The sequence below is a fragment of the Pseudophryne corroboree genome, chromosome 11 (assembly GCF_028390025.1).
Source record: "Pseudophryne corroboree isolate aPseCor3 chromosome 11, aPseCor3.hap2, whole genome shotgun sequence".
NCBI lineage: Eukaryota > Metazoa > Chordata > Amphibia > Anura > Myobatrachidae > Pseudophryne > Pseudophryne corroboree.
In genome coordinates this window covers 61,578,734-61,604,581 of record NC_086454.1, presented here as the reverse complement: position 1 = coordinate 61,604,581, position 25,848 = coordinate 61,578,734, and the positions used below count along the sequence as shown (strand labels likewise).

Sequence of the window (25,848 nt, the reverse complement as noted above, 5' to 3'; positions counted from 1 at the left end):
GAAGCGAACTCGCCTGCTTGCAGCCGGATTGGGCTTCTTAGGCTACTGGACACCATTAGCTCCAGAGGGATCGACCGCAGGCCCAGCCTTGATGTTCGGTCCCGGAGCCGCGCCGCCGTCCCCCTTACAGAGCCAGAAGCAAGAAGATGGTCCGGAAAATCGGCGGCATGAAGACTCTGTCTTCACCAAGGTAGCGCACAGCACTGCAGCTGTGCGCCATTGCTCCTCTCACACACTTCACACTCCGGTCACTGAGGGTGCAGGGCGCTGGGGGGGGCGCCCTGAGGCAGCAATAAAAACACCTTGGCTGGCTAAAATACCTCAATATATGGCCCCAGGGGCTATATATGAGGTAAATACCCCTGCCAGAATTCCATAAAAAACGGGAGAATAGGCCGCGAAAAAGGGGCGGAGCCTATCTCCTCAGCACACTGGCGCCATTTTTCCCTCACAGCTCGGCTGGAGGGAAGCTCCCTGGCTCTTCCCTGCAATTCTACAGTACAGTAAGAGGGAAAAGAGAGGGGGGGCATTAAAATTGGCACTGTATACAGTATATTATATAAAAGCTATTAGGGACATAACTCAGTTAGTCCCTGTATATATATAGCGCTCTGGTGTGTGCTGGCATACTCTTACTCTGTCCCCCCAAAGGGCTTTTGTGGGTCCTGTCCTCGTTTAGAGCATTCCCTGTGTGTCTGCGGTGTGTCGGTACGGCTGTGTCGACATGTTGAATGAGGAGGCTTATATGGTGACAGAACAGAGGCCGATAAATGGGATGTCGCCCCCTGTGGGGCCGACACCAGAGTGGATGGATAGGTGAAAGGTATTAACCGACAGTGTCAACTCCTTACATAAAAGGGTGGATGACGTAACAGCTGTGGGACAGCCGGCTTCGCAGCCCGCGCCTGCCCAGGCGTCTCAAAGGCCATCAGGGGCTCAAAAACGCCCGCTCTCTCAGATGGCAGACACAGATGTCGACACGGAGTCTGACTCCAGTGTCGACAAGGTGGAGACATATACACAATCCACTAGGAACATCCGTGACGTGATCCCGGCAATAAAAAATGTGTTATACATTTCTGACTTTAACCCAAGCACCTCTAAAAATGGGTTTTAGGTTTGGGGAGAAAAAACAGACAGTGTTTTGTTCCCCCACCAGATGAATAAATGAAGTGTGTGAAAGCGTGGGTTCCCCCGTTAAGAAATTTATAAAAAGTTACTGATGGCGTACCCTTTCCCGCCAGGTGGATAAGTTACGCTGGGAGATATCCCCTAGGGTGGATAAGGCGCTCACACGTTTGTCAAAAAGGGTGGCACTGCCGTCTTAGGATACGGCCACTTTAATAGGTACCTGTTCATAAAAAACAGGAGGCTATCCTGAAGTCTGTATTTACACACTCAGGTACTAGACTGAGACCTGCAGATAGTGCTGCTGCAGCGTGGTCGGTGACCCTGTCAAACAGGGATACTAGTTGGAAAACATAAAAACATATTAAAGACGTCGTCTTATATATGGGGGATGCACAGAGGGATATTTTGCCGGCTGGCATCCAAAATAAATGTAATGTCCATTCTGTCAGGAGGGTATTAGAGACCTGTCACTGGACAGGTGATGCTGACTTAAAAAGCGCATAGAGAGCCTTATAAGGGTGAGGATTTATTTGGGGATGGTCTCTGGGACCTCGTATCCACAGCAACTGCTGGGAAGAAATAATTTTACCTCAGGTTTCCTCACAGACAAAGGTACAGTCCTTTCGGCTTCAGAAAAGCAAGCGGGTCAAATGGCGCTTCCTTTCTGTACAGAGACAAGGGTAGAGGGAAAAAAGCTGCACCAGTCAGCCTGTTCCCAGAATCAAGATTCTTCCCCCGCCTCCTGTGAGGCCACACCATGACGCGGGTGCTCCACTGGTGTAGCCAGGTACGGTGGGGGGCCGTCTAAAAAATTTCAGCAATTAGTGGGCTCGCTCACAGGTGGATCCCTGTTTCTTTCAAGTAGTATTTCAGGGGTACAAGCTGGAATTCGAGATGTCTCCCCCCAGCCGTTTCCTAAAATATGCCTTGCTGACAACTCCCTCAGGCAGGGAGGCTGTGCTAGAGGCAATTAATAAGCGGTATTCCCAGCAGGTAATACTCAAGGTGCCCCTACTTCAACAAGGACGGGGTTACTATTCCACACGGGTTGGGGTACCGAAACCGCATGGTTCGGTGTGACCCATTTTATATTTAAAATCCTTGAACACAAAAATTCAAGTTCAAGATGGAATCGCTCAGGGCGGTTATTCCAAGCCTGGACGAGGGGGATTACATGGTATCCTGGGACATCAAGGATGCTTACCTGCATGTCCCCATTTACCATCCTCGCCAGGAGTACCTCAGATTTGTGGTACAGGATTACCATTACCAAGTCCAGACACTGCCGTTTGGACTGTACATGGCACCGAGGGTGTTTTATCAAGGTAATGGCCGAAATGTTGATACTCCTTCAAAAAAAGGGAGTTGTAATTATCCCGTACATGGACAATCTCGTTATAAGGGCGAGGTCCAAGGAGCAGTTGGTAGTCGGGGTAGCACTATTTTGGAAAGTGCTACAACAGCATGGTTGGATTCTAAACAGTCCAAAGTCACAGCTGGTTCCTATGACACGTCTACTGTTCCTGGGGATGGTTCTGGACATAAACCAGAAATAGTGTTTCTCCCGGAGGAGAAAGCCAAGGAGTTGTCATCTCTAGTCAGAGACCTCCTGAAGCCAAAATAGGTAGCGGTGCATCATTGCACGCGAGTCCTGGGAAAAATGGTAGCTTCCTACGAAGCAATCCCATTAGGCAGGTTCCATACAAGAACTTTTCAGAGGGACCTGTTGGACAAGTGGTCCGGATCGCATCTTCCGATGCATAGGCTGATAACCCTGTCTCCAAGGACCAGGGTATCTCTACTGTGGTGGCTGCAGAGTGCCCATCTTCAAGAGGGCCGCAGGTTCGGCATACAGGACTAGGTCCTAGTGACCATGGATTCCAGCCTTTGAGGCTGGGAGGCAGTCACACAGGGAAGAAATTTCCAGGGACTTTGGTCAAGTCAGGTTATTTCCCTACACATAAATATTCTGGACCTGAGGGCCATTTACATTGCCCTGAGGCCGGCAAGGCCTCTGCTTCAAAACCAGCCGGTACTGATCCAATCAGACAACGTCACGGCAGTCGCCCATGTAAACCAACAGGGCGGCACAAGAAGCAGGATGGCGATGGCAGAAGCCACAAGGATTCTCCGATAGGCGGAAAATCATGTGTTAGCACTGTCAGCAGTGTTCATTCCCGGAGTGGACAACTGGGAAGCAGATCTTCTCAACAGACACGACCTCCACCCGGGAGAATGGGGACTTCCTCCAGAAGTCTTCCAATAGGATTGTACACCATTGGGAAAGGCCACAGGTGGACATGATGGCGTCCCGCCTCAACAAAAAGCTATAAAAGATATTGCACCGGGTCAAGGGACCCTCAGGCGATAGCTATGGACGCTCTGGTAACACCGTGGGTGTACCAGTCGGTTATGTGTTCTCCCCTCTGCCTCTCATACCAAAGGTACTGAGAATAATAAGAAGGCGAGGAGTAAGAACGATACTCGTGGATGGCCAAGAAGAGCTTGGTACCCAGAACTTCAAGAATTTATATCAGAGGACCCATGGCCTCTGCCACTCAGACAGGACCTGCGGCAGCAGGGGCCCTGTCTGTTCCAAGACTTACCGCGGCTGCGTTTGTCGGCATGGCGGTTGAACGCCGGATCCTGAAGGAAAAGGGCATTCCGGAGGAAGTCATTCCTACGCTTACTAAAGCCAGGAAAGAGGTTACAGCAACTCATTATCACCGCATATGGCGAAAATATGTTACATGGTGTGAGGCCGAAAGGGCCCCAACAGAGGAATTTCAACTAGGTCGATTTCTGCATTTCCTGCAAGCAGGAGTGACTATGGGCCTTAAATTGGGTTCCATTAAGGTACAGATCTCGGCTCTGTCGATTTTCTTTCAAAAAGAACTAGCTTCAGTACCTGAAGTTCAGACATTTATAAAAGGAGTGCTGCAGAGTCAGCCCCCGTTTGTGCCTCCTGTGGCACCTTGGGATCTCAACGTGGTGTTGAGTTTCTTAAAATCACATTGGTTTGAACCACTAAAAACCGTGGATCTGAAATATCTCACGTGGAAGGTGGTTATGTTATTGGCCTTGGCTTCTGCCAGGCGAGTATCAAAGTTGGCGGCTTTGTCTTGTAAAAGCCCTTATTTGATTTTCCATATGGATAGGGCAGAATTGAAGACTCGTCCCCAGTTTCTCCCAAAGGTGGTGTCAGCGTTTCACCTGAACCAGCCTATTGTGGTGCCTAGGCTACTAGGGACTTGGAGGACTCCAAGTTGCTAGACGTTGTCAGGGCACTGAAAATATATGTTTCCAGAACGGCTAGAGTCAGAAAATCTGACTCGCTGTTTATCCTATATGCACCTAACAAGCTGAGTGCTCCTGCTTCTGAGCAGACTATTGCTCGTTGGATTTGTAGTACAATTCAGCTTGCACATACTGTGGCAGGCCTGCCACAGCCAAAGTCTGTCAATGCCCATTCCACAAGGAAGGTGGGCTCATCTTGGGTGGCTGCCCGAGAGGTCTCGGCTTTACAATTTTGCCGAGCAGCTACTTGGTCAGGGGCAAACACGTTTGCAAAAATTCTACAAATTTGATACCCTGGCTGAGGAGGACCTGGAGTTCTCTCATTCAGTGCTGCAGAGTCATCCGCACTCTCCCGCCCGTTTGGGAGCTTTGGTATAATCCCCATGGTCCTTACGGAGTTCCCAGCATCCACTAGGACGTTAGAGAAAATAAGAATTTACTCACCGGTAATTCTATTTCTCGTAGTCCGTAGTGGATGCTGGGCGCCCATCCCAAGTGCGGTTTATCTGCAATACTTGTACATAGTTATGGTTAACTAAATCGGGTTATTGTTGAGCCATCTGTTGAGAGGCTCTATTGTTTCATACTGTTAACTGTGTTTCATATCACGAGTTGTACGGTGTGATTGGTGTGGCTGGTATGAGTCTTACCCGGGATTCAAAATCCTTCCTTATTGTGTACGCTCGTCCGGGCACAGTACCTAACTGAGGCTTGGAGGAGGGTCATGGTGGGAGGAGCCAGTGCACACCAGGTAGTCTAAGATCTTTCTAGAGTGCCCAGCCCCATGGTCCTTACGGAGTTCCCAGCATCCACTACGGACTACGAGAAATAGAATTACCGGTGAGTAAATTCTTTTTTTTTTTTTTTACAATCTGCTTATTATATTCAGTACTTGAAGTTGAAATTGTGGGAACGTGACCAGGATTATGGGGTCTATTTATCCTGAGTGCCCTGATTGGGGCAAAACATAGGATTTTGTTTTATTACTGATTAGTGGCGCTTATCTGTGCGCTAAAAAGACAAAAACATTGTGTTGAGTTTAAAATGACAGTTTAAAAATAACATTTATTTGTAAAATTAAAAATAAAATATTTACAAAGTCTGTACATTAAAAATAATAAGCAAACTGATTAATGATTTTGCTCTGTTATAAGAGGAATGACGGTGGTACAAGTACTGGCACTATACCTGCTGAACCATGGATATAGCTAAAAGCTGGACCATTGGGGTGCCTTGAGGACCACGTTTGAGAACCTCTAAACTAGAGAGTGACTTTGGATGAATGGCTGTAGTGCTGAACTCCAGTATCAGAGTTCAGCACTAGACATACATTATTTGATATGCCAGTTACTGCAGATGTGGCCGCTGCTGTAAAACGTATACATTTATATCCACGTCTGTGACTGTGAGAACTTGAAATAAAAGCTATAGCTTTACAGCAGGTCTTGTCAACCTGTGGCTTCTCAGCTGTTGTGAAACTAAAAGTTCCAACATACCTTCCCACCGATCAGTTGGTAAAGCATGGTGGAACTTGTAGATTCACAACAGCTGGAGAGCCATAGATTGGCCAGGAATTACTGTAAAGATATAGATGATTAGTGGATATATTAACAGTAATGATATGCGCGGAACCCTGTGTTTTGGTTTTGGCAAAACTACCCTCAAGTGGTTTGGTATAAAACCGATTTAAAAAATTGTAAAAAATGGATAAAAACAGCTAAAATCATGTCCTTTCTGTAATCCAAAATCCGAATTCCGAACTGCGGGAAGATTCGAACCAGGACTCTGTTTGGATCAGATCTACTCGGGGAATCCAGATTTGGTTTTGGTTCGGTTCAGATTCACAACATTTGGGTGGATTCAGTTATCTGGAGAATGGAACCACACATCTCTAAGTAATAGTCTATGGGGGTAATGTAATAGGGTGTGAGAATCAGAAAGTAATAGATTTTGTGAGAGCTCTGCTTTTTTAAAGTGGTTTTTATTTACATGGCAAAACCAGATTGATTTTGCCATGTAAATGATTGTCACTTTAAAAAAAACAACAAAAAAAAACAGGAGAACTCTCACAAAATCTCTCACTTTCTCATTCTCACACCATATTTATTCCCCCCTATGGGGTATATGCAATTGCGGTCGAATTCCCGAAATTGTCGAATTTCGGGTATTTTTCGCCCAAAAAATTTTTTGTCAATGCAATTCAGTGCTTTCCGTCAAAAAAACGGACTTTCAAAATTCGACTTTTTGAAATTCGACTTTTTGCAAATTCGACTTTTCTGCAATGATACAAGTGCTGCAATTCGACAAAAGCATATTCAATTCAAGTTTGGAAATTCGACAGCAGTGCTTTTAGACAGCAAATTCGTCATTTTCAATCCGCCACACTTTGGAGGGTGAAACCAATAAAATAAATTTAAAACATGTTTTTTTTGTGGGGTTTTTTCGTGGTAATATCAGATCTATTTATATTAGAAGGGATTAGGTACTTGGTTTGTCTTTTTGGGAGGCACAAGTATTATTTATATATTTTTAAAAATAATATATATTATTTTTTTTTTATAGATGGAATGGTGAAATCCCTGAAAAAAATGGCGTGGGGTCCCCCCTCCAAAGCATAACCAGCCTCGGGCTCTTCGAGCTGGTCCTGGTTCTAAAAATGCGGGGAAAAAATTGACAGGGGATCCCCCGTATTTTTAAAACCAGCACCGGGCTCTGCGCCTGGTGCTGGTGCAAAAAATACGGGGGACAAAACGAGTAGGGGTCCCCCATATTTTTTACACCAGCATCGGGCTCCACTAGCTGGACAGATAATGCCACAGCCGGGGGTCACTTTTATACAGTGCCCTGCGGCCGTGACATTAAATATCCAACTAGTCACCCCTGGCCGGAGTACCCTGGGGGAGTGGGGACCCCTTCAATCAAGGGGTCCCCCCCCCCAGCCACCCAAGGGCCAGGGGTGAAGCCCGAGGCTGTCCCCCCCATCCAAGGGCTGCGGATGGGAGGCTGATAACCTTGGTAAAATGTCAAGAATATTGGTTTTTCCAGAAGAACTACAAGTCCCAGCAAGCCTCCCCCGCAAGCTGGTGCTTGGAGAACCACAAGTACCAGCATGCGGGAGAAAAACGGGCCCGCTGGTACCTGTAGTTCTACTGAAAAAAAAATACCCAAATAAAAACAGGACACACACACCGTGACAGTAAAACTTTATTTCATACGTCGACACACACATACTTACCTATGTTCACACGCCGGCATCGGTCCTCTTCTCCAAGTAGAATCCACGGATACCTGAAAAGAAAAGATCAATATACTCACCTCAGCCAGGGTCCAGAGATAAATCCACGTACTTGTTAAAAAAAACAAACCGGACACCCGACCAAACGGACTGAAAGGGGTCCCATACTTACACATGGGACCCCTTACCCCGAATGCAGAGAGACCTCTCAGAGTGACAGCTGTCACAGAAAGGTCTCTAAAGCCAATCAGGAAGCGCAACTTCGTTGCGCTCACCTGATTGGCTGTGCGCTGTCTGAACTCAGACAGCGCATCGCACAGCTCCGTCCATTACTTTCAATGGTGGGAACTTAGCGGCTAGCGGTGAGGTCACCCGCCGGTCAGCGGCTGACCGCGGGTAACCCCCGCAGACTGCAAAGTTCTCACCATTGAAAGTAATGGAGAGGCTTTGCGATGCGCTGTCTGACAGCTCAGACAGCGCACAGCCAATCAGGTGAGCGCCACGGAAGTAGCGCTTCCTGATTGGCTGAAGGGACTTCAGTGACAGGAGTCACGTGGTGTCCCGGCATTCGGGGAAAGGGGTCTGATGTGAAAGCATGGGACCCCTTTCAGTCCGGTGGTACGAGTGTTCGTTTTTTTTTTTTGAACAAGTACGTGGATGTATCTCTGGACGTGGATGTACCTCTGGACGCTGGAAGGTGAGTATAATTTTTTTCACAGGTACCCTCGGATCGTCGGAGACCGTGGCAGTCGGCGTGTCAACATAGGTAAGTATGTGTGTGTCGGCAGTGTGTAATAAAGTTTTACTGTCACTGTGTCTGTGTACTGTTTTTATTTGGGTATTTTTTTCCAGTAGAACTACAGGTACCAGCGGGCCCGTTTTTCTCCTGCATGCTGGTACTTGTGGTTCTCCAAGTACCAGCTTGCGGGGGAGGCTTGCTGGGACTTGTAGTACTGCTGGAAAAAACAATATTATTGTCATTTTTCTCAAGGCTATCAGCCTCCCATCCGCAGCCATTGGATGGGGGGGGCAGCCTCGGGCTTCACCCCTGGCCCTTGGGTGGCTGGGGGGGGGGACCCCTTGATTGAAGGGGTCCCCACTCCCCCAGGGTACCCCGGCCAGGGGTGACTAGTTGGATATTTAATGCCACGGCCGCAGGGCACTGTATAAAAGTGACCCCCGGCTGTGGCATTATCTGTCCAGCTAGTGGAGCCCGGTGCTGGTTTTAAAAATACGGGGGATCCCTGCCCAATTTTCCCCCGCATTTTTAGAACCAGGACCAGCTCGAAGAGCCCGAGGCTGGTTATGCTTTGAAGGGGGGACCCCATGCCATTTTTTTTACGGGTTTTTCCCCGTTTTTTTAAATCGCGGCAAAATCCGGCAAATCGGCCGTTTTTCGCCCGCGGGACTGTCGAATCCGTTTTTCATTGAATATGGTGAATTCCGGCAGCCACCTGCCGGAATTCACCTGTCGAATTAAAAAACGGCGATAATTTGCCGCGATTCGCCGTGAATTGCCTATACCCCTATGTATGCAACACAAAGTGAGAAACTTTCACTGAATCTAGACCGCCAGTCTTCACAAATACTGAAACTTGGGAAGGCTGTAGATTAATTATATAGTTGAGAAATTACAGGGTATTGCTACAAATGCTAATGAGATTTCTCACCACATAATTTAAACTGTAAGTATTTTCTTTTAATACACTTATTATATTTTGAAACAACAGTTTCTATAATAATTAACAATATTTAACTGCAAGATATTAAGATCTTTATTTATAATATATTTAATTAAATATAATTATGTTTAAGCTTTTTAACATTTACACATCTAATCCCTATAAAATAACTCACTTTTTCTGTGTTTGAGTACATATTTTTATCCTGAGTTAAAGAGGTAGCATGTCCACGTAATAACTTCCAATAATTTGGTGTGATGTTACAATGATATAGGGAAACAGTGTAGAATAGGTACAGAGGTATATGCAGTGGTGCAAATAGAAAAAATGTCTTATAGGTACTGTGTGCGCGCGCCAAAAGATGGGTGTGGCTAAGTGCCACATGGGGCGTGGCCAATGAAAATGGGGGCGTGATACACACATGGGGGGGGGGCAAATACACATATGCCCCCACAGTGCCAGATACGCCCCCCGTGACAGATATGCTCCTACAGTGCCAGATACACATATGGCAGATATGCCCCCAGAGTGCCAGATATGCCCAAACACTACAGATTTGCCCCCACTTTGCCAGATACTCATGACCCCAGAGTGCCAGATATGCCCAAACACTACAGATATGCCCCCAGAGTGCCAGATACACAATCCCCCAGAGTGCCAGATACACAATCCCCCAGAGTGCCAGATACACAATCCCCCAGAGTGCCAGATACACAATCCCCCAGAGTGCCAGATACACAATCCCCCAGAGTGCCAGATACACAATCCCCCAGAGTGCCAGATACACAATCCCCCAGAGTGCCAGATACACAATCCCCCAGAGTGCCAGATACACAATCCCCCAGAGTGCCAGATACACAATCCCCCAGAGTGCCAGATACACATGCCCCCAGAGTGCCAGATACACATGCCCCCAGAGTGCCAGATACACATGCCCCCAGAGTGCCAGATATGCCCAAACACTACAGATATGCCCCCACTTTGCCAGGTACACAATCCCCCAGAGTGCCAGATACACAATCCCCCAGAGTGCCAGATACACAATCCCCCAGAGTGCCAGATACACATGCCCCCAGAGTGCCAGATACACATGCCCCCAGAGTGCCAGATACACATGCCCCCAGAGTGCCAGATACACATGCCCCCAGAGTGCCAGATACACATGCCCCCAGAGTGCCAGATATGCCCAAACACTACAGATATGCCCCCACTTTGCCAGGTACACAATCCCCCAGAGTGCCAGATACACATGCCCCCAGAGTGCCAGATACACATGCCCCCAGAGTGCCAGATATGCCCAAACACTACAGATATGCCCCCACTTTGCCAGATACACATGCCACCACAGTGCTAGATAGACCTATGCCCCCACAGTGCCAGATATGCCCCCACTTTGCCAGATACACATGCCACCACAGTGCTAGATAGACCTATGCCCCCACAGTGCCAGATATGCCTCCACTTTGCCAGATACACATGCCCCCAGAGTGCCAGATATGCCCCAGCAGTGCAACTCACCCTTGTTGCTGCTGCCTGGGGCTGGCACTGTCTTCTTCTGCTGCTGGGGAGAGGAGAGCGCAACACACGCCCCTCTCCAGCCCTCAGTCCGGTCTCAGCATCCTCCTGCGGCAGCATCCTGTATATTAGATCTGGCGCCAGTCCGCTCATGGTCCGGCAGCGGCGGCTCCTGATTGACTGCCGGTCCGCAAGCTCTGATTGGCTCACGAACCGGCGTTTCAGTGCAAGCCGCCGCTGCTGCTGGACTCAGGGGACTCAAACAGGAGGGGGGCAGGAGAGGAGAGGCGATGGCTGCTCTCTCCAACACCCGGTGTCTGCAAGGTGGCGGCCCGGCGGTACAGCGTACCGGCCGGGAATTTCTTAACCGGTACGCCGTACTGCCCCATACCCCCATACTTACAGCACTGGGTTATAATAAGATTTTACTTACCGGTAAATCTGTTTCTCGTAGTCCGTAGTGGATGCTGGGGACTCCGTAAGGACCATGGGGAATAGACGGGCTCCGCAGGAGACAGGGCACTTTAAGAAAGAATTAAGATACTGGTGTGCACTGGCTCCTCCCTCTATGTCCCTCCTCCAGACCTCAGTTAAGGAAACTGTGCCCGGAAGAGCTGACAGTACAAGGAAAGGATTTTGGAATCCAGGGTAAGACTCATACCAGCCACACCAATCACACCGTATAACTCGTGATAAACTTACCCAGTTAACAGTATGAACAACAACAGAGCATCAGATAACCCTGATGCAACCATAACATAACCCTGATGCAACCATAACATAACCCTTATTTAAGCAATAACTATATACAAGTATTGCAGAAGAAGTCCGCACTTAGGACAGGCGCCCAGCATCCACTACGGACTACGAGAAATAGATTTACCGGTAAGTAAAATCTTATTTTCTCTAACGTCCTACTGGATGCTGGGGACTCCGTAAGGACCATGGGGATTATACCAAAGCTCCCAAACGGGCGGGAGAGTGCGGATGACTCTGCAGCACTGAATGAGCAAACACAAGGTCCTCCTCAGCCAGGGTATCAAACTTGTAGAACTTTGCAAAAGTGTTTGAACCTGACCAAGTAGCCGCTCGGCAAAGCTGTAATGCCGAGACCCCTCGGACAGCCGCCCAAGAAGAGCCCACCTTCCTTGTGGAGTGGGCTTTTACTGATTTTGGAAGCGGCAATCCAGCCGCAGAATGAGCCTGCTGAATCGTGTTACAGATCCAGCGAGCAATAGTTTGCTTTGAAGCAGGAGCACCCAGCTTGTTGGATGCATACAGGATAAACAGCGACTCAGTTTTCCTGACTCTAGCCGTTCTGGCTACATAAATCTTCAAAGCCCTGACCACATCTAGTAACTCGGAATCCTCCAAGTCAGTAGTAGCCACAGGCACCACAATAGGTTGGTTCATATGAAAAGATGACACCACTTTTGGCAGAAATTGCGGACGAATCCGCAATTCTGCCCTGTCCATATGGAAAACCAGATAGGGGCTTTTATGTGACAAAGCCGCCAATTCTGACACACGCCTAGCGGAAGCCAAGGCTAATAGCATGACCACCTTCCACGTGAGATATTTTAACTCCACGGTTTTAAGTGGCTCAAGCCAGTGTGATTTCAGGAAACTCAACACCACGTTAAGATCCCAAGGTGCCACTGGAGGCACAAACGGGGGCTGAATATGCAGCACTCCCTTTACAAGCGTCTGAACTTCTGGTAGAGAAGCCAGTTCTTTTTGAAAGTAAATGGATAGGGCCGAAATCTGGACCTTAATGGACCCTAATTTTAGGCCCAAAGTCACTCCCGACTGTAGGAAGTGAAGGAAACGGCCCAGCTGGAATTCCTCTGTAGGGGCATTCCTGGCCTCACACCAAGCAACATATTTCCGCCATATACGGTGATAATGTTTAGCCGTCACGTCCTTCCTAGCCTTTATTAGCGTAGGAATAACCTCATCCGGAATGCCTTTTTCTGCTAGGATCCGGCGTTCAACCGCCATGCCGTCAAACGCAGCCGCGGTAAGTCTTGGAACAGACAGGGCCCTTGTTGCAATAGATCCTGTCTTAGAGGCAGAGGCCATGGGTCCTCTGTGAGCATTTCTTGCAGCTCTGGATACCAAGTCCTTCATGGCCAATCCGGAACAATGAGTATTGTTCTCACTCCTCTTTTTCTTATGATTCTCAGAACCTTGGGTATGAGAGGAAGAGGAGGAAACACATAAACCGACTGGAACACCCACGGTGTCACCAGTGCGTCCACAGCTATCGCCTGAGGGTCTCTTGACCTGGCGCAATACCTCTGTAGCTTTTTGTTGAGGTGGGATGCCATCATGTCCACCTGTGGCAGTTCCCATCGCCTTGCAATCTGCGTGAAGACTTCCTGATGAAGTCCCCACTCTCCCGGGTGGAGGTCGTGCCTGCTGAGGAAGTCTGCTTCCCAGTTGTCCACTCCCGGAATGAACACTGCTGACAGTGCGCTTACGTGATTCTCCGCCCAGCGAAGAATTCTGGTGGCTTCCGCCATCGCCACCCTGCTCCTTGTGCCTCCTTGGCGGTTTACATGAGCCACTGCGGTGATGTTGTCTGATTGAATCAGCACCGATTGGTTTGCGAAGCAGGGTCTCCGCTTGACTTAGGGCGTTGTATATGGCCCTTAGTTCCAGGATATTGATGTGAAGGTAAGTCTCCTGACTTGACCACAGACCCTGGAAATTTCTTCCCTGTGTGACTGCCCCCCACCCTCGGAGGCTTGCATCCGTGGTCACCAGGACCCAGTCCTGAATGCCGAATCTGCCGCCCTCGAGAAGGTGAGCACTCTGCAGCCACCACAGAAGAGACACCCTGGCCCTGGGGGATAGGGTGATCAGCCGATGCATCTGTAGATGCGATCCGCACCACTTGTCCAACAGATCCCATTGAAAGGTCCTCGCATGGAACCTGCCGAAGGGAATGGTCTCGTATGACGCCACCATCTTTCCCAGGACTCGCGTGCAGTGATGCACCAACACCTGTTTCGGTTTTAAGAGGTCTCTGACCAGTGTCATGAGTTCCTGAGCCTTCTCCGTCGGGAGAAAAACCTTCTTCTGGTCTGTGTCCAGAATCATGCCCAGGAAGGGCAGACGCGTCGTAGGAATCAGCTGCGACTTTGGAATATTCAGAATCCAGCCGTGCTGTTGTAACACTTCCCGAGAGTGTGCTACCCTGATCAGCAACTGCTCTCTGGACCTCGCCTTTATGAGGAGATCGTCCAAGTATGGGATAATTGTGACTCCTTGCTTTCGCAGGAGCACCATCATTTCTGCCATTACCTTGGTAAATATTCTCGGTGCCGTGGACAGACCAAACGGCAACGTCTGGAATTGATAATGACAATCCTGTACCACAAATCTGAGGTACTCCTGATGAGGTGGATAAATGGGGACATGAAGGTAAGCATCCTTTATGTCCAGAGACACCATGAAATCCCCCTCCTTTAGGCTTGCGATGACCGCTCTGAGCGATTCCATCTTGAACTTGAACCTTTTCAGGTATATGTTCAGGGATTTTAAATTCAATATGGGTCTGACCGAACCGTCCGGTTTCGGTACCACAAACTTTGTCGAATAGTAACCCCTTCCCTGTTGAAGGAGGGGAACCTTTACCACCACCTGCTGGAGATACAATTTGTGAATTGCAGCTAACACTATTTCCCTCTCTAAGGGGGAAGCTGGCAGGGACGATTTGAGGTAACGGTGAGGGGGCATCTCTTCGAATTCCAGCTTGTATCTCTGAGACACAATTTCTATAGCCCAGGGATCCACCTGTGAGTGAACCCACTTGTGGCTGAAATTTCGTAGACGTGCCCCCACCGGGCCTGGCTCCGCCTGTGGAGCCCCAGCGTCATGCGGTGGATTTAGTGGAAGCCGGGGAGGACTTCTGTTCCTGGGAACTAGCTGTATTGTGCAGCTTCTTTCCTCTACCCCTGCCTCTGGCAAGAAAGGACGCACCTCGGACTTTCTTGCCTTTTTGTGATCGAAAGGACTGCATTTGGTAATACAGGTTGTGAGGGAATATATGGCAAAAAATTTGACTTTCCAGCCGTAGCTGTGGAGACCAGGTCCGAGAGACCGTCCCCAAACAATTCCTCACCCTTGTAAGGTAAAACCTCCATGTGCCTTTTTGAGTCGGCATCGCCTGTCCATTGCCGAGTCCAGAGGACCCTTCTGGCAGAAATCGACATTGCATTTATTCTAGAGCCCAGTAGGCTAATGTCTCTTTGGGCATCTCTCATATATAGGACAGCGTCTTTTATATGCCCCAGGGTCAGTACTATAGTATCCTTGTCCAAGGTATCAAGTTCCTCAGATAAGGTATCTGTCCATGCTGCTACAGCACTACACATCCAGGCCGACACAATTGCCGGCCTTAGTAGGGTACCTGAATGTGTATAAATGGACTTCAGGATACCCTCCTGCTTTCTATCTGCAGCATCTTTTAGGGTGGCCGTATCCTGTGACGGCAGGGCTACCCTCTTGGATAAGCGTGTTAAAGCTTTGTCTACCCTAGGGGAGGATTCCCAGCGTAACCTGTCCGTTGGCGGGAAGGGATACGCCATAAGCATCCGTTTGGAAATCTGCAGTTTCCTATCTGGAGATTCCCAAGCCTTTTCACATAACTCATTTAACTCATGTGAAGGAGGAAAGGTCACCTCTTGCCTTTTTTCCCCATACATATAAACCCTCTTGTCAGGGACTGGGGTTTCCTCTGTGATGTGTAACACATCTTTCATTGCTATAATCATGTAGCGGATGGCTATAGCCATTTTAGGCTGCAACTTTGCATCATCGCCATCGACACTGGAGTCAGAATCCGTGTCGATATCTGTGTCAACAATTTGGGATAGTGGGCGCTTCTGAGACCCTGACGGCCTCTGCGCTGTAGGATCAGGCATGGGTTGAGACCCTGACTGTCCCAAGGCTTCAGCTTTATCCAATTTTTTATGCAAGGAATTAACATTATCATTTAAAACCTTCCACATATCCATCCAATCGGGTGTCGGCGCCGTCGGCGGCGACCCCACATTCATTTGTACCCGCTCTGTTTCCACATAGCCTTCCTCATCAAACATGCCGACACACGCGTACCGACACACCACACACACAGGGGATGCTCTATTTGAAGACCGTTCCCCCACAAGGCCTTTTGGAGAGACAGAGAGAGAGTATGCCAGCACACACCCCAGCGCTATATGACCCAGGAATCACACAGTAACTTAGTGTTAACCCAGTAGCTGCTGTATATACTGTTTTTACGCCAAATTTATGTGCCCCCCCCCCTCTCTTTTCACCCTCTTTCTACCGTGATTCTGCAGGGGAGAGCCTGGGGAGCTTCCTCTCAGCGGAGCTGTGGAGAGAAAATGGCGCTGGTGAGTGCTGAGGAAGAAGCCCCGCCCCCTCAGCGGCGGGCTTCTGTCCCGCGTTTTGTGTGTAAAATAATGGCGGGGGCTCATGCATATATACAGTGCCCAACTGTATATATGCTGCTTTTTGCCAAGAGGTTCCCAATTGCTGCCCAGGGCGCCCCCCCCCCCCCCCCTGCGCCCTGCACCCTACAGTGACCGGAGTGTGTGGGTTAGTGTGGGAGCAATGGCGCACAGCTGCAGTGCTGTGCGCTACCTCATATGAAGACTGGAGTCTTCTGCCGCCGATTTCAAAGTCTTCCTGCTTCTCACGCCGGCTTCTGTCTTCTGGCTCTGCGAGGGGGACGGCGACGCGGCTCTGGGATCGGACGACCATGGGTGCGTTCCTGTGTACGATCCCTCTGGAGCTAATGGTGTCCAGTAGCCTAAGAAGCAGGACCTATCTTCTAGTGAGTAGGGCTGCTTCTCTCCCCTCAGTCCCACGTAGCAGAGAGTCTGTTGCCAGCAGATCTCTCTGAAAATAACAAATCCTAACAAAATACTTTCTTTTTAGCAAGCTCAGGAGAGCTCACTAAGGTACACCCAGCTCGTCCGGGCACAGATTCAAACTGAGGTCTGGAGGAGGGACATAGAGGGAGGAGCCAGTGCACACCAGTATCCTAATTCTTTCTTAAAGTGCCCTGTCTCCTGCGGAGCCCGTCTATTCCCCATGGTCCTTACGGAGTCCCCAGCATCCACTAGGACGTTAGAGAAATGTAGAATGTAAGTGCGGGGAATATACACAAGTATGACTACTTAAATCACCACAATATTACATTGAGCATGAAAACTGGCTAGGGGTTAGGGACAAACCATGGGGGTCCAGCAGTGGCATATAGGTAAGTTAACTGATGACACTCCTGTCCTATCATTGAATTATGGGTTGGAGAGAGTTACTGCATGGGGACAGTAGCTTCCTATTGGTTTGCACAAACTTCTACTTTTACTGATTTTGCAAATAGTCATGCCCATGAGGTAGCATGCACAGCTCATGGAAAGGCCCAAGAAGGAGGCTGCAACATGGGAAGTCTCTCAGAGGCCCATCTTCCACAACCATACTTGCCTTCTGGGCTGCTCTGCAAAGCTTGAATGTGGAGTACAGTATATTGCCTGCTTACTGCAATGGTCTCTGTACATATGGTGAGCTGACACCAGCTGATGGGAAGGGAAGCGGACTTGCTCAGTGTAAAGCCTACAGGAGGACCCAGAAGGTAGAAGGCATGAACAGAAGGGGAAGTTCAGTGGAGGAACAGAAGCAGAGCAAGCCTTACTGAATGTAGTTGAGCTAATCAGGGAAGACTACTGTACTTGGTCATCCTCTCCCCATGCCATGCACACAAAAAGAAAATGTATTAAAAAACAAACAAACTGTAAGACTTTTCACCCTTTGGTAAATATGCCGCTGTGTCTCTAACCAAACCTTGTATCAGCCCTACAGATGTGTTCTCATACATACTGTACGCCACACAGCGCAAGATTTCTGGTGCGAGTTAGCCCGTGCAACTATGCTAGTGTCAGGTGTAATTTTTTTATTAAAATGCTTCCTAGTGGCAAAGCGCTATGACCAGGATGCACCAGGAGACTGTACTGATTAATTTGATATGTGACACTTGTATATAGGGCCTCATTCATATTTGTACACAAACCCGATGGTTTGCGTACAAATACAATGTTTGGGAGTCTGCGCAGGCACAAGACCCATTATGCACATGGGCAGAACCGGTCTTGCTATGTCGCTCGCAGCCCCCTGGCATTTGGGGGGCAGAGCAGGGGCGCTACCCGGCACTGTTCTATAAAACGGAAGGATTGTTGCCCCATTTTGAAAGCGTGATGGGTCCAGAGACCAGGGTCTGCGTTGTCGGCCAGCTTGCATAAGCTTCCACTTACACAGGCTGGCCGGTGCCTGTGCAGGTGTACAATTCCATACAAACATGAATCTGACCCATTGTCTTGTAACTGAATCGGTATACAAAGAACAATGGAAATTGTATTTGAAAAATGCTGCGGCTGCTACATTGTTGCAGTATGTGATTCGGAGACTGAGTCGCACAAAGATATACCTGTATAAGTGTTGCATATAAAATAATTCAGCACAGTCTCTTAGCCACGTCGTGTTGCAGTTAAGATACTATTTTGTCAAAAAAGACGCTTGGCGCTATCAGAGTCTTGCGGGACTTGGCGTTCCGAGAGGAGCTGTTTTCGTGACTGCAGCAATGATGTACGAGGACACATCTGTATTTGTACAGGACTGTAGCTATGTTTGGACTGAGGCTTATAGGGGGTAATTCCAAGTTGATCGCAGCAGGAATTTTTTAGCAGTTGGGCAAAACCATGTGCACTGCAGGGGAGGCAGATATAACATGTGCAGAGAGAGTTAGATTTGGGTGTGGTGAGTTAAATCTGCAATCTAAATTGCAGTGTAAAAATAAAGCAGCCAGAATTTACCCTGCACAGAAACAAAATAACCCACCCAAATCTAACTCTCTCTGCACATGTTATATCTGCCTCCCCTGCAGTGCACATGGTTTTGCCCAACTGCTAAAAAATTTCCTGCTGCGATCAACTTGGAATTACTCCCTTAGGCCCTACACACGGCGATAATAATCAAAGATATGAACGATCTCGTTCATTAATGAATGAGATACCGTTCACATATTTGAGTGTGGAGGCACCAGCGATGAACGATGCACGGCCCCGCGCTCGTTCATCGCTGGTGCCCCGTCGCCTGTGCATGCAGGCCAATATGGACGATCTCGTCCATATTTGCCTGCACATCTATGGAGCTGGATGACAGGGTGGAGTGAAGAAACGTCACTATCCCCCCTTCACTACCCCCCCTCCCCCCGCCGCCGGGTCGCCCAGCGGCCGTATCCCGGCGGCGGATTCCTCAATGTGTGGGGGCCTTAAGGTATGTTGTAGTTTAAGTGTATCTGTGTGTATGGTTTGGGCAGATGTTTGTTCCTGCTCTAGTGGATGATAGGGTTGGTATCGGGATGCCGATGCCGGGATCCTGGCCGCAGCATGCTGGTGAGGGGCTACAAGCGCAATGAAGTGCCTTGCGGGTATGCTGCGCTCGCCTCCCTTGCGGGCACGGTGGCGAGCTGAGCTCGCCACAGATTCTATTCCCACTCTATGGGTGTTGTGGACACCCACGAGTGGGAATAGTCCCTGTTAGTCGGCATGATTGCCGACTGTTGGGATTTTGAGGGGGGTGGGATGTCAGGGTTGGTATTGTGACCAGCAATCTCCTGACCACCGGTCACTTAACTACATCCCGGATGATATAGCCTTATTTTGTTTGCCATTGTAGCTTAGTAACTTAGGCTTAGATTTCTAACTTAAGTACAGTTTTTAGGGACTTCTGAGAGTTTGTCTTGTGTAATATTAATCATGTTAATGCACATATTTCTTTTTCCCATTCCTTCTTGTAGCAGTCTAGGACTGTGGGAGGTTTGGGAGTTGCTGCCAGGGACGTGCAGTGAGTTAAATGGCTCCTGAGGCACTGGCTAGTACCAGAGCCATATTACACACAATGTAGGAGACAAAGGGTACATACGGGCATTATACACAGGTGCAGCAGTATGTGTACATGTGGACATTATACACAGGTGCAGCAGTATGTGTACATGTGGACATTATACACAGGTGCAGCAGTATATACTGCTGGAAATTTGGTGAGTTTTGATCAGATATGTGCGGACAAGGTAGTCAGGGAAGCACTGCATCACCTAGCCATAGACTTTTTACTCCAGAGTTTGACTATAAAAATGAATAGAATAATACAAAGAATATATTATGATATATTCTTTGTATTTTTCATATACTTTATATAGTCAAACTCGGGCGTATACTGGAGTATGTTGGGAAAGGCTCTACCTCGCCTCATCGCACGTCACTGGTTGCTGCAGATATTCTCACTGTGTGCTGACACATTTCATTTCATTGTTACCCATCTTAAGCCATTATTGGAATTTACTCACACTTCTCATTTTACATAAAAGCTTCTTTTGGCACAGTAACCTGTTAAGCAACAAATCTATTGTCCGTTACATCATCTTGTGTATTGTTGTTAAATGACTAGGTAAAGGTTTGTCTTGAATGGGTCACACTGCTGTATGTTTGGCTAACACACATTTTTGTTCACTTTTGGACAGCCGCCTAAATATATTCCTACCGGCACATATAGTAAGTAACCCTCAGCCCTCTTTCCTGATGCTTGAATGGCAAGCATAACACGGTTGACCTCTCTGGAAGATTTGGTCAATCCAATCCAGTCCTCTTCCATAGAGATTTATTAAACGGGATGGAATGGATTGTATGGTAATACTCTGGCATGAGCTGCAATTAAAACGAAAGAAAAGGATTTGAGAATATAGACATTTCCTTACAAGATCAGTACATTTAGAGTTACACAAGTTAAGGGAAATGTGTAAATACTCCCAGCACCACAAATGTGTTGAGCACGCTGCAGTTCCCCCCATTCTCATTATAGCACACAGAAACCCCAGTTCACATTATACCATAATCTCCCTCAACCGGTGATGTACTGTAGCTATAATCAGTCACTGGTTATCAGAGCCGTAACTAGACCTTTTGGTGCCCTGGGCCAGAGAGAGCACTGGTGTCGACCCCCCTTCCATATTTTGTGCAGGGACAGTGTCCAAAAAAGTGGAATGGTCTCGCAGGAAAGGGGCGTGGTCACACAATAGTTCCTCCCAATTCAAATGATTACACACAGTTGTGCAACCTTATTCACGTTAACCATACAGTAGTACACCTTATACACAGTACGCCCACAGTAGTACCCTTTATACACAGTATGTCACACAGTAGTACCCCTTATACCCAGTACACCACACAGGAGTATCCCTAATACGCAGTAAGCCCCACAGTAGTACCCCTTATACACAGTAAGCCACACTTTAGTACCCTTTATTTACAGTACGCCACACAGTAGTACCCCTTATACACAGTACGCCACACAGTAGTACCCCATATACACAGTATGCCACACAGTAGTACCCCATATACACAGTGTGCCACACAGTATTACCCCTTACAGGTCATATTCTTTCTATACATCTCTCCATGGTATACTCACTAAGATACACTCACTCTAATATCATATACCCTCATTATGGATATATTACTCACGGATATACGATCCCTATATACTATTTATCCACATGAGAATATACATACAACATGAAACGTCTCTGCAGAGTTAATCACCCTCATTACACATACTGCTATTCACCTCCCATCTCTCCTGCAGGTTCTTTCTCCTACACTGACCCCACTCTACATATAATGCAGGATCCCTCCATAGCCCCAGACCCGCTGCAGCCCTGTTTGTGCCGCCATCAACCTAATGCCAGACATTGACCTCTGCTTTCCATGCCCCCATGTGACAGTTTCTGCTTGCATCTCTTGGCTCATACTAATGGTAATATACTGTATAATAATACTGGTGGTGATAATATACTGTCTCTCCACACCCAGGAAGCTGCAGCGCTGCCTGCTGCAATGTGTATTGGTAGTAGTGCGCCTGGCAGAGAAGGTAGCAGTGCGCCTGGCAGAAAAGTAGCCAGGCTCACCGGTAGTATTACACATTGCAGTGGGTGGTAGACGGGTGGATGTGGCTGGTTCTGCCCACAAAGCAAATGTGCTATGTGCCACGCACTGTCCACTCCACCCTAGTTACGGCCCTGCTGGTTATAGTTTCAGGTAAAATAGTTGAGCAGTTTCAACTTCATATTCCATTGACTGTAAATGCTTGGGGAAATTGTATTCCATTAGAACATTTATCACTTAAAATGTATTATTTAGCAGAATAGTAAAGTTTTGTCAGCTCATATTCTATTGGCTATAATGTTCAAGGCAAAACAGTTAACATAGTTTCAGAGGAACTTGGTACAATTACAATAATCCTTTCTCACACCCAAATTGGCAATCTTTAAATTCCCTGCACCTGTCACTTCCATCATGTACTTTATAAAATGTAGCTAATGATACCAATTCTTGTAAAAAAAAAAAAATCCAATACATTCTTAAACGCTTTTATTGAATTTGTCATCACCATTTATAGTACAGAACTTCTTTTATTCACAGTTGTGTATAGATGGACCAGCAGGCTTTTTGAGCCCCAAAGCAACAAATTAAGAAAGGGCCCCAGTCCCAGTGCTTCTAGAGAGGCACCTCTCCGCAGGAGTTGTTAACTTTATGCCCTTTAATAGTGCCCTAGTTTTTTTAATGAACCACAGTAGTGTCTTCGTTCACATTATGTCCCATTATAGGGCTGCCAGTACGCCACACGGTACCCCAAATCACGTTATGTCAAACAGTGTCCACAGTTCTAATTATACCACATTTCAGTGCCCTCAGTTCATATAATGTCAAACTATAGTGCTTTCACTTCATATTGTGCCACATTACAGTGCCCAGTTCATATTATGCAAAAGTATAGTGCACTCTTGTTCATTTTATACCACATTACAATGAGCAGTTCCAGGGGTGTACCTACATATATTTTAGGCCCTAAGGCAAACATTTGTATAATAAGTGCCTCTATGTATCAGCTAATAAGGAAATATGTATTTAACACATGTAACTCTGTCAGAGAAGGTGGCCTCTCTCAGCTCTGGGCCCCATTGCAGCTGCACTCCCTGCACCTATGGTAGCTATGTCCTTGTATATAACACATGTAACTGTGACAGGGAAGGTGGCCCCCTCTCAGCTCTGGGCCCCATAGCAGCTGCACTCCCTGCGCCTATGGTAGCTGTCCTTGTATATAACACATGTAACTGTGACAGGGAAGGTGGCCCCCTCTCAGCTCTGGGCCCCATAGCAGCTGCACTCCCTGCGCCTATGGTAGCTATGTCCTTGTATATAACACATGTAACTGTGACAGGGAAGGTGGCCCCCTCTCAGCTCTGGGCCCCATAGCAGCTGCACTCCTTGCACCTACCGTATGTACTTCCTTGATCATACAGATTACCAGGGGTATGAAGTGCAGTATGTTAGTCTGACTGGTCTTGCAGTTTGTTCTTCCTACACTTGGAGATAATACATTTGCAATTCAACTGTGTCTGTTATTTGGTACTAGAGGATGTTGTTTCGATGGAAAAAATAAATAAATAAAACTGCCTTTCTCTGACGTCCTAGTGGATGCTGGGGACTCCGTAAGGACCATTGGGAATAGACGGCTCCGCAGGAGACTGGGCACATCTAAAGAAAGATTTAGGACTATCTGGTGTGCACTGGCTCCTCCCCCTATGACCCTCCTCCAAGCCTCAGTTAGATTTCTGTGCCCGGCCGAGCTGGATGCACACTAGGGGCTCTCCTGAGCTCCTAGAAAGAAAGTATAGTTTAGGTTTTTTATTTTACAGTGAGACCTGCTGGCAACAGGCTCACTGCAACGAGGGACTAAGGGGAGAAGAAGCGAACCTACCTAAGTGGTGGTAGCTTGGGCTTCTTAGGCTACTGGACACCATTAGCTCCAGAGGGATCGCACACAGGACCCGACCTCGTCGTCCGTTCCCGGAGCCGCGTCGCCGTCCCCCTTACAGAGCCAGAAGCAAGAAGGTCCGGAAAATCGGCGGCTGAAGACTTCTGTCTTCTCCAAGGTAGCGCACAGCACTGCAGCTGTGCGCCATTGCTCCTCATGCACACCACACACTGCGGTCACTGATGGGTGCAGGGCGCTGGGGGGGGGGGGCGCCCTGAGCAGCAATAAATAACACCTTGGCTGGCAAACTGACACCATATATAACCCCAGGGGCTATATAGGTGTTAATTAACCCCTGCCAGAATTCTTGAAATAGCGGGAGAAAGCCCGCCGAAAAAGGGGCGGAGCCATCTCCCTCAGCACACTGGCGCCATTTTCCCTCACAGCTCCGCTGGAAGGATCGCTCCCTGGCTCTCCCCTGCAGTCCTGCACTACAGAAAGGGTAAAAAAGAGAGGGGGGGCACAATTTAGGCGCAGTATAGAATATATATGCAGCTATAAGGGAAAACACTCTTTATAGGTGATATCCCTGTGATATATAGCGCTCTGGTGTGTGCTGGCATACTCTCCCTCTGTCTCCCCAAAGGGCTTTGTGGGGTCCTGTCCTCTGTCAGAGCATTCCCTGTGTGTGTGCTGTGTGTCGGTACTGCTGTGTCGACATGTATGAGGAGGAAAATGATGTGGAGGCGGAGCAAATGCCTGTGAATGTGATGTCACCCCCTGCGGGGTCGACACCGGTGTGGATGGACTTATGGAAGGAATTACGTGACAGTGTCAACGCCTTACATAAAAGGTTTGACGACATAGGACAGCCGGCTACTCAGCTTGTGCCTGTTCCAGCGTCTCAAATGTCATCAGGGGCTTTAAAACGCCCGCTACCTCAGATGACAGACACAGATGTCGACACGGATACCGACTCCAGTGTCGACTACGATGAGACTAGTGTACCCTCCAATAGGTCCACCCGTTACATGATTGAGGCAATGAAAAATGTATTACACATTTCTGATAATACCCCAGGTACCACAAAAAAGGGTATTATGTTTGGTGAGAAAAAACTACCAGTAGTTTTTCCTGCATCTGAGGAATTTAATGAGGTGTGTGAGGAAGCGTGGACTTCCCCAGATAAGAAATTGATCATTTCTAAACGGTTATTGGCAGCGTACCCTTTCCCGCCAGAGGATAGGCCACGTTGGGAAACACCCCCTAGGGTAGATAAAGCGCTGACACGCTTATCAAAAAAGGTGGCACTACCGTCTCCGGATACGGCCGCCCTAAAGGAACCTGCTGATAGAAAGCAGGAAACTACCCTTAATATAATGCCCGTGTGTGTGTATATAGCTTTGAGACCAGCTATTGCATCGGCATGGATGTGCAGTGCTGCAGCTGCGTGGTCAGATTCCCTGTCGGATAATATTGATACTATGGATAGGGACAATATTTTGCTGACGATAGAGCATGTAAAAGACGCCGTCTTATACATGCGTGATGCACAGAGGGATATTTGCCGGCTGGCATCAAAAATAAGCGCTATGTCCATTGCCGCCAGAAGGGGATTATGGACTCGGCAATGGTCAGGCGATGCCGACTCGAAGCGGCACATGGAAGTTTTGCCCTGTAAGGGGGTGGAACTGTTTGGGGATGGTCTTTCAGACCTCGTTTCCACAGCTACTGCTGGGAAATCGACTTTTTTGCCACAGACTACCCCACAGCAAAAGAAAGCACCGTATTACCAGGTACAGTCCTTTCGGTCCCAAAAAAGCAAGAGGGCTAGAGGCTCATCCTTTCTGCCGAGAGGCAGAGGTAGGGGGAAAAAGCTGCAGCACACAGCTAGTTCCCAAGAGCAGAAGTCCTCCCCTGCGTCCGGTAAGTCCACAGCATGACGCTGGGGCTGCTCAGGCGGACCCGGGTACGGTGGGGGCCCGTCTCAGGAATTTCAGCGCACAGTGGGCTCTCTCACAGGTGGATCCCTGGGTCCTTCAAGTAGTATCTCAGGGGTACAGGCTGGAATTCGAGACGTCTCCCCCCCCCCGCCGTTTCCTA

At 48.2% G+C, this 25,848-nt stretch overlaps 1 protein-coding gene across 1 annotated transcript in view; it reads left to right on the top strand.

The window, feature by feature from the left end:
• Window positions 1-25,848, top strand: part of KCNQ1 (potassium voltage-gated channel subfamily Q member 1) — a 278,960-nt gene that overhangs the window by 179,978 nt on the left and 73,134 nt on the right. The gene's annotated exons all lie outside the window — the stretch shown is intronic.